The sequence below is a fragment of the Phocoena sinus genome, chromosome 17 (assembly GCF_008692025.1).
Source record: "Phocoena sinus isolate mPhoSin1 chromosome 17, mPhoSin1.pri, whole genome shotgun sequence".
Classification (NCBI taxonomy): domain Eukaryota; kingdom Metazoa; phylum Chordata; class Mammalia; order Artiodactyla; family Phocoenidae; genus Phocoena; species Phocoena sinus.
The window spans coordinates 75,862,431-75,870,586 of record NC_045779.1 but is presented as its reverse complement, the minus strand read 5'-3'; the positions used below and the strand labels follow the sequence as shown (position 1 = coordinate 75,870,586).

Below are 8,156 nucleotides of genomic sequence, written 5' to 3'. Positions count from 1 at the left end.
TGTCTTTTTTTGAACATCTTTACTGGAGTATAATTGCTTTACAATGTTGTGTTGGACTTCCAGCCTCCAGAACTGTGAGAAACAAATGTGAGTTGTGTAAGTCCCCCAGACTGTGGTATTTTGTTGTGATCGCCCAAGCAGACAGACCCTAAGACCCCTTCCATTGCACTGATAGCCATTCTCTCTTCCCTGTTTCCCAGATCTCTCTACTTTGAAAATAAGAAACCACCTATTCCACACAATAAGGTGTTCTATTTTTCCCCTGATTATTCCTCCCCAGTCCAATAAGATGACATTTCTAGACATCTTTTATTTTCTTCCTTTCCCCTCCCCCTCCAAGATGAGATCCTTGCAAAGTTTATAAGTGTCCTTCCTGGCCATAACTTGTAGCTGTTGCTGAGCTATGACTTTTATAAATAGACTATCATTACAATTTTTCCTTTCAGTACGGACCTTCAATTTTAGGAACCCTTACTTAGCACTTAGATGATACAGTCTGGGACAGGTCTATCCTTATTCATTTTTATTCAATTTACCACATAGCAAGTTCCACTGCTCACCATTACGTCTTTCCCTTTTCATCGTTCTTCATTTCATGGGCTCTGTTCTGTCTTCTTTATTTTCAGGTTTGGGTCTTCTCTTGAGTCTTTTCTTCAAATGAAGGATGCAGGGGATAGAAGAGAATTTGGGAAGCGTACTCTCAGAATCTTCCTTTTGCCTTGACGGGTGAGTGGGAACTTGCCTAGGGACAGGATTCTTGGGTGAAGGTCTTTGCCAGGTATGAGGGTGGACAGAAGACCCCAGGCTTGGCCGTGTGGCCTGCTTTGGCCAACACGGTACATTCAGAAGTGATGGAGGATGTTTCTGGGCAGCAGCTTTTGGGACCACGGTGAAATCTGTCAGGTTCCATCTCCCTGTCTGGGATGGTGGAAGCCTAGGGCAAGGGAGCCTCTGTCAGCCTAGGTCTCAGGGGGGCCTAGGTCTCAGGGGGCCAGTGAACAGAGCTACTGTCAACTCAACATGGGCAGGAAATAAGCCTTTGTAATTTGAGCCACTGAGTTTTTTATTTAAAAAATGTTCTGGTTCTGCTATGTCTCAGTCAGTGCAGGCTGCTGCGACAAAATGCTGCCGACAGTGGTGGGGATGGGGGGTGACCAACAACAGACATTTATTTCTCATGGTTCTGGAGGCTGGAGTGTCCAAGACTGGGCGCTGGCAGATACGGCACCTGGCAAGAGCCCTCTTCCTGGTTTGCCGATGCCCTTTCTCACTGTGTCCTCACGTGGCCGAGAGATAGTGAGAGAGAGAGGGCTCTGATCTCTTCCTCTTACTATAAGAACCCTAATCCCATTACGGGGCCACACTCCCATGACCTCATCTAAACGTGATCGCCCCCCGAAGGCCCCACCACCGAATGCCATCACACTGAGGGTTTCAACATATGAACGTGGGGGACACAGACATTCAGTCCATGACATGCTGTATAATCTATCCCATCCTGACTGATTCAGAAACCGATAGGATGCGGGGTGTTCTCACTCTCCAGGTACAACTCTCCCTGTCGTGTCTGGCTCTGGGCCCCCCTAGATGCCATGATTTTTCTTTGTCAGTTCTTTGGAGGCTCAGATCTGATAGCTGAGTGCCCCTGTGTTGATCTGGGTCCTCCAAGAAGCAGATGTTGAGATGCAACTAAACACACAAGAAACTTACTAGGGAGGACACTTAAGAGAGGAAACGGGGAGGGAGCTGGGAGAGCCATCACACCGTGATCTGACCCAAGTGAAAGAGGGAGGGAAGGAGGGGTGGTAGGGTGGAAACCAAATACTCAGTTAAATTTAGCTGCCAAAAGGCTACTGCTCAGAAAAGGCAAACAGACAGGAGGTGAAGTGAGGCCTGGACCCAGAGTCTGGCCTGACGCTTCCTTTCCATGGTAGCTGAGGTGCAGGCCAGAACACAGGTCAGTATGGCCAAGCACGGGCTGCACAGGAGAGAAAGGGGTGTGGGGTGCATTGGGGACTGAATTGTGGACAGTACTGCTGATGAAGGATCGTGGGAGCCAACATGTACACAGTACATCGGTCTGTGGTGTGTAAGCATCCTGACCTCACCTTTGCAGCCTCCAGGGCCTGGACCAGGAACTGGCCGAGTACACGCTTAACAGACATTCAAGAAAGAATGAAGACCTGTATCTCTACTCTGGTCTCAGATTCTAAGACATAGTCTGGGAGAGAGAGACTTTGGGTGGAAGCACCAAGGAGGTGTCCACCAGCACCAGAGTCAGGGAAACCTACCCTGATCGTCTCACCCCCGCCCGTCATCGCTGCCCCCTTCTACCTCGTCTGCACCCCACATTCTCCCTCCTCTTTGGTTCCTGCATCTCTCCGATCCCCCAGTCTCTCCATCCTTCTCTCTGGTCCTCCACTTTCCCTTCCTCTTTCCGATGTTCCAACTCTCCCGCTCCTGCCCCTGCTCTGCTGGGTTCAAAGTCTCAGGACTGTTGTGCAGGAGTCTCCGGTGCCCCTGCATTTGGAGAAGCAACAGGAGCTCATGAGAGAGTGAGGTTCAAAGCTAGGGACAGAGACAAACACAACCAGCTCACCTTCCTTCAGTGCTTACCTGTGCCAGGCACTCTGCTAAGTACAATACACACCGCGTCCCCATTTCACAGGTGAGGAAATTGAGACTTGGGTGAAGTGACAGGCCCAAGGTCAATCAGCCAGTATATGGCGGAGCCAGGATCCAAACTCGGGACCATCTGATTCCAAAGCCCACCTGTCTGCAGTACCTCCACCCCAAGCTCGGAGACTGTGCCAGTGTGGTACCTGGCTTTTCACCCTCACCACCATCCAATCAGCCAGGAGCCCTCATTCCACCCATTCTGCAAGGGACGGGCCTGAGGCTTGAAGTCCAGGGGTTCACCCAGGAAGTCGGTGCCCAGATCTGAGCCAGATCGGCCCTCGTGCACACGCAGACTGAGTCCTTGACCATTATGGGCCACCTCCTCACACAAGGTGTCCCCTCCAGCCCTCCTCCACCCCCAGCATCGTGGTCCTGATGCACCCATGCTCCAGCCGGCCTTGATCCGGGGCTGTGTTAGGACTGCGCTGTGTTAGGACTGCACGGTTGTCACATACTCAAGGGATGGAATCTCTGCCTGGCTCCATCCAAGCCGCACAGCGGCAGTGGAGTGTGAGAAAAACAGGAGTGCAACCTGTGATGTGGTCCTTCTCAGCTCAGCCTTCTCTCCTGGGCGTCCTCCTCTCTAACCATATCCTCGAACCTTCTTGAACATCCATCCCCTTTGCGTTCTCACCTGCTCCCTTGCACTTGACCCTTAAGGAAGGTCTTACATCAGCATCCGTGGACTTTAGGGTGTAAAAGGCAGTGTTGCCCAAGGCCGGCCCCATTGCTGAAATGGTGCTAACTTCCCTGGGGAAAATCCTTAGGATTTTGTTTCTTTATATTTCTCTCTACTTTTTATATTTTACGCAAAAAGTATTGTTTGTGATCAAGAATAAATAAATTAAAAGGGTACAATGATTATAAAGAGCCAGTAATTCAACCTGCCACCATTAAAGAGATTTTAGGCATCTGAGTGGAGGTGTGGGAGGGATTGGGGGAATTGGGGACTCTTCCTGTTGCTGCGGAAATCACACCTTGTCCACCAGGCCTGTCCTAGGTCGTTGGAGACCAGACAGCATCGGAAGCTGCAGTGATTTCACCCAACTCACCCCCGGGGCGCCTGGTCCCCTGTGAGTGGACCCCGGCCCCGACAAGAGACGCTCAGCAGTGGCCTCTGGGAGGCTGGGGCCACGGGCTGTGTGCACTGCAGGCCCAGCCCCTTCACAGTCATCAGAGTTGGAGTCGTCATTGTTTTAATTGACCACCCATTTCTTGGGGACCCTTCTTCTTCCAGGTTGGAGAGCTCCCCAGGTGCCCTGTGGTGCTGATTCTACAGGATGTGGGTGCCCCACACTGTCCAATGAAGCGGATGTGCCTTCTCTCCCTCCCCACACAATGCACGCGTGGACTTCCATGAATGCGCAAGTGAAATCCATCTTCCTCCCGTGGGCTGCGAGAACCTCCGTGATCTGGCCCTGCCTCCCGTCCTCCCTGGAGGGGCTCGGAGCCCTGACCTCTGACCTCATCTTGTGCCAACTTCCTCTGGGCCAGCATCCCAGCCACATTTGCCTTCTGGCTCTTCCCTGAATAAGCCAGCGCCCCTCCCCTGACCCCAGGGCCCTTGCACAGGCTGTTCCCTCTGCTTAGACACCCTTTCCTGGGCCCAAACGTGTCATTCAAGTCTCAGCTCCAGTGTCATCCCCACGGGCTGGCCATCCCTGACCAATGCACCTCAAATCTCTCTCTGCCCAGTACACTTTTCACCGTCCCGTGTTTCTCATCTTCCTGCAATCACCTGTCTCTGGCTTTTCCCTGATGGTTAACTGGCTTACTGTTCACTTTCCCAGCAGGACGATTGCTCCGTGACAGCAGAGACCCTGCTGCTGGCTCCCCAATACTCCTCGAGGCAAGGGCTGGATTGCCAAGCTATGTGGACTCCCTGGAGACCCTCTGGGGGGCCCTGGACCTGGGCTCGGGGGCCTGGGAGGTGGATGGTGTCCCAGCTCTGCAGACGATGATGACTCTGTGACCTCCCATAAGTCCCTGGACTTCTCTGGGCTGCCGTCTCCTTATTCATCGAACGAGGAAGGAGACCTAATTGCCAGTGCACCTTCCGGCCCTGCGGGAAGAGACTTAAACCCTGGGCGGGGCCCTACGATGCGTGCATCCTCAGAGTGTAGCTGTGCCTTCTCCACGCCCATAGCAACCAGAGAGCTGGGATCAGCCCATCCCACGGCCTGGGGACTGGCCAGGAAGCCCTTTGGGGTCCCACAGTCTATGCTGGTCTGGGCTCCCGCAGCCCCCGTGACCCACGGGTCTCCAGCTCCAGACCTGCCATGGCCATCTCCCATCTACCTTGTGTCACAAACTCCCAGCCCCCGCCTGGCATGGCGGCCCCGAGCCTGGCAGGTGATGTTTCAGGGGCAGAGAAAGCCTCTCTGAAGCCCCAGACCCTTGCAGAGCTCCCATCAGCTCAGTGGATGTTTCCTGATCCCTACTCTGTGCTGGGGACACAGACAGGTCGGACAGGCCCTGTCCTAGGAATCTCGAGGCCTGGACCGGAGCAGGGGCTGTTCGCACCGGGGCACGTGGGCCAGGCCCAGACCCCACCTGGGCCAGGAGGGTTTGCAGGGGAAGGCTCCCATGGAACAGGAGCCTCTGGAAGCACCCCACCCTCTCTTCCCTCCCCCGGGAGGTGACAGGCCCGTGATTATACAAACGATACACCTGCGAGTCCCCAGAATAGCAGCAGTGTGTACAGGGATGCCTGTCTCGCTGCGGAATCGCTGCCGCCGCGGCTGCGTTTGCAGAAATACCTTCTGCCACACAAAGGTGAACGTGGCAGAGGCGAGAACCAGGCTTCTGAAAAGGGAAAATATTTAAACACCTTCCGCGGGGATCTGTAAACTCTCGGCACGGGGACAACGATGGCGCCATGTGACTGGACTGAGGTTAGCTCCCACCGGAGGAAGCTGGCTCCCCGGCCAGGGAGGTGGAGGGAGGAGGGCAGCGTGTCCTCCGCGGGGCGGGCGGGATGAGCTCCCGCACCGCGCGGCTCCGCCTGCGGGCCAGGCCTCCGCCGGCGAGCCGCACACGCCTCCCCGCGCTTCATCCAGATGGATGGAGAGCCCTCTTCTGCCCTCGCCAACCAACCGGTGGGGTGGGGGGCAGAGGCACGGAGAGGGTCGCCCACTCGCCCACGGTCACGCCGGGTGGAAACACAAGCTTGGGATTTGGATCCCGGCCGCCTGACTCAGAAGCCGGTACTTATCCCACAGCCCGAGTGCCAGTCGGGGTCCGTCTGGGAGAACTGATCTGATGGTGATGGAGAGCCTGTTCACACCCCGTGTGCGCTTTAGGGACACGCTGCTTCGGACGGGGTGTGGGGGGGTGGCCCGCAGAGCAGCCTCCACGCCCCGGCTCTGCCCCGTGCCCGTGCTGGACAACTTCCAGGTGTTCCTGTCCACAGCCACATCAACAACCGCGGGGCATCCCGTCTCACACCCGAGCGCAAGCTTCCCCACGTCCCACATTTAGAGCGTTCTCCGTAAGCTATTGTTTGTTTTTAAGAGCGGAAGATCTTTTATTTTTAATTATTCTTATTTACGTCAGCATTAGTATTACGAAGGAGAAGAGCTGGGTTCAACAAATGTCCCCTCTCTATGGGTGTCTAATTATTTTACGCACTGGGTGGTGAGGAGGTGACTGAGAGAAAGGTCACCAGTGCCATTTCCTGGCCACCGGTACGTCGTTCTTGAATCCATTTCATTAATCTAGTCAGCAAACGCCCAGGAGCCTCTGCTCTGCCAAGCCCCGAGTACCCAGAAGCGGAGGCTGGGGGCAGGATGCCCTCCCCACTGCCCAGGAGTCCCGCTGTGGGCGTGGACATGCTGCCCTCCCATCTCCTGGGCCTGGTTTTCGAACAGCCTCCCTCAGGGGTTGGCCCTGACGCTCCGGCCTCGGTTAATGAGACCCTCCTGCTGGGCACAGGGTTCGTGCCCCTCCAGCAACCCCCCTCAGGAGCTGTCAGCTGGTGAAGCCTCTGCCGATGGCCTGATTGATCCTGGCAGCACTGGGTCTCCGTGGGGAGCACGATGGAGCTATTTATGGAGCAGGTGTGGAGCTGGGCAGTGGTTCAGGCTGTGTCTTAAGAAGCCTGAAATCCACTGATATTTCCTGCAGTAAAGCAAGGGCTTGTGTGTGTGTTGGGGGGGGGTGGGGTTGGGGGCCGCCCTTGGCTCGAAGGAGGGGCCCCTGGCCTTGCCTCTGCCCTCATTCGCATGTCACCCTGAGTCCCAGAGGGGGCTGGCTGGCTCCTCACCTGCTAGATGTACTTCCTACTTTTAAGAGTCCTCTAACTCTGGGGGCAGATCAGATCCTCCCTGAGCCTCGAACCTGCACACCGATCGTTCCTGCAACAGTTTAGAGTGTGAATCTCCCAGGCGTCTTTGCCCACGTGGTCACCATTGGAGACATCACTGCACAAGGAGAACTCTGGGGCTCAGAAATTCCAAGTAAGACCCCCCTTGGGCTTCACATCTCAGGGAGGAGCCCACCCATCTGGGGCTCTGTGTCCTCACATCACCTGTTGATGGACTTTTGGGGCAGGTGCAGGTCCAGCAGCCCCAGGTCATAGGCTCTGACTGTCCACCCTATGAACTACTTCCCCTGCCCCTGACATGACATTCTGGAATCCTCTGGGCAGACTGAGCCTGGCCGGCCTCAGTCTCCCTTTTCTGGCGTTGGCTCTGCCTCTCGTGTCTTGGGAGCCCCGGGCCATTTTCCTGCTCCCCTCCCCCGACTCTCACCACATCAGCCCTGGGACCAGCCTTAGCATATTTGGGATTTAATCATGGAGCCAATGAAACAACTTTTAGCACCTCCTGTGTACCAGGGACTGGGCTGACTCTCCCTCTTCCTTCGCAGCCTTTTCGCCATCACACTGGTCCAGCCTGGTAGCCTGTGCCTGGAGAGGAGGACGCAGCCCCCCAGCTCCCACCCCACCCCACAAAGGATCTGCAGTCAGGGTCACTGTCCTAAGCTTAGAGCCTTGGCTTCATCACCGGCCAAGGGGATGATGATGATGGCCTCACAGAGTCCTCATGAATGCTCAGTCCCCAGCTCAGGCTGAGCACCCAGCAGGTGCTCAAGAAAGGCTCCCTCAGGACCAGCCCGCCAGGGCGCCACACACCACCGTCACGGTGCTGCTTGCTCACGGCTCCCTACATCCGCTCACAATGCCATCTCAGCTGGGGCCAGGTTGGTGATGGCCTTGAAGGGAAACAGGTGAGCACTGAGCCCAGGATGAGCCCTGTGTGGACCCCTGTGTTCAAGATTCTCAGGCTGTAACAGATCTCGACCAAAGACAGGGCTGGGCTTGATTAGCAATGTCTGCTGTGGGCCCAGGCCAAGGGAAGGCAGCCTGTGTGCCAATATTGGTGAGCTCACCCTTGGACCCACTCCCCTCTCCAGGCTCACTCCTCACTCCTTCCACTGTCTGAGCTCTTGTTGCTTTCTGCCCTCTCTTCCACCTC

At 55.7% G+C, this 8,156-nt stretch overlaps 1 long non-coding RNA gene across 1 annotated transcript; it reads left to right on the top strand.

Moving 5' to 3' along the window:
- On the top strand, nt 1-6,268 carry LOC116742446. Its single transcript, XR_004346464.1, has 2 exons — nt 1-726; nt 3,917-6,268. It is a non-coding gene; the product is annotated as an uncharacterized LOC116742446 (long non-coding RNA).
- Nucleotides 6,269-8,156: the final 1,888 nt, after the last annotated feature.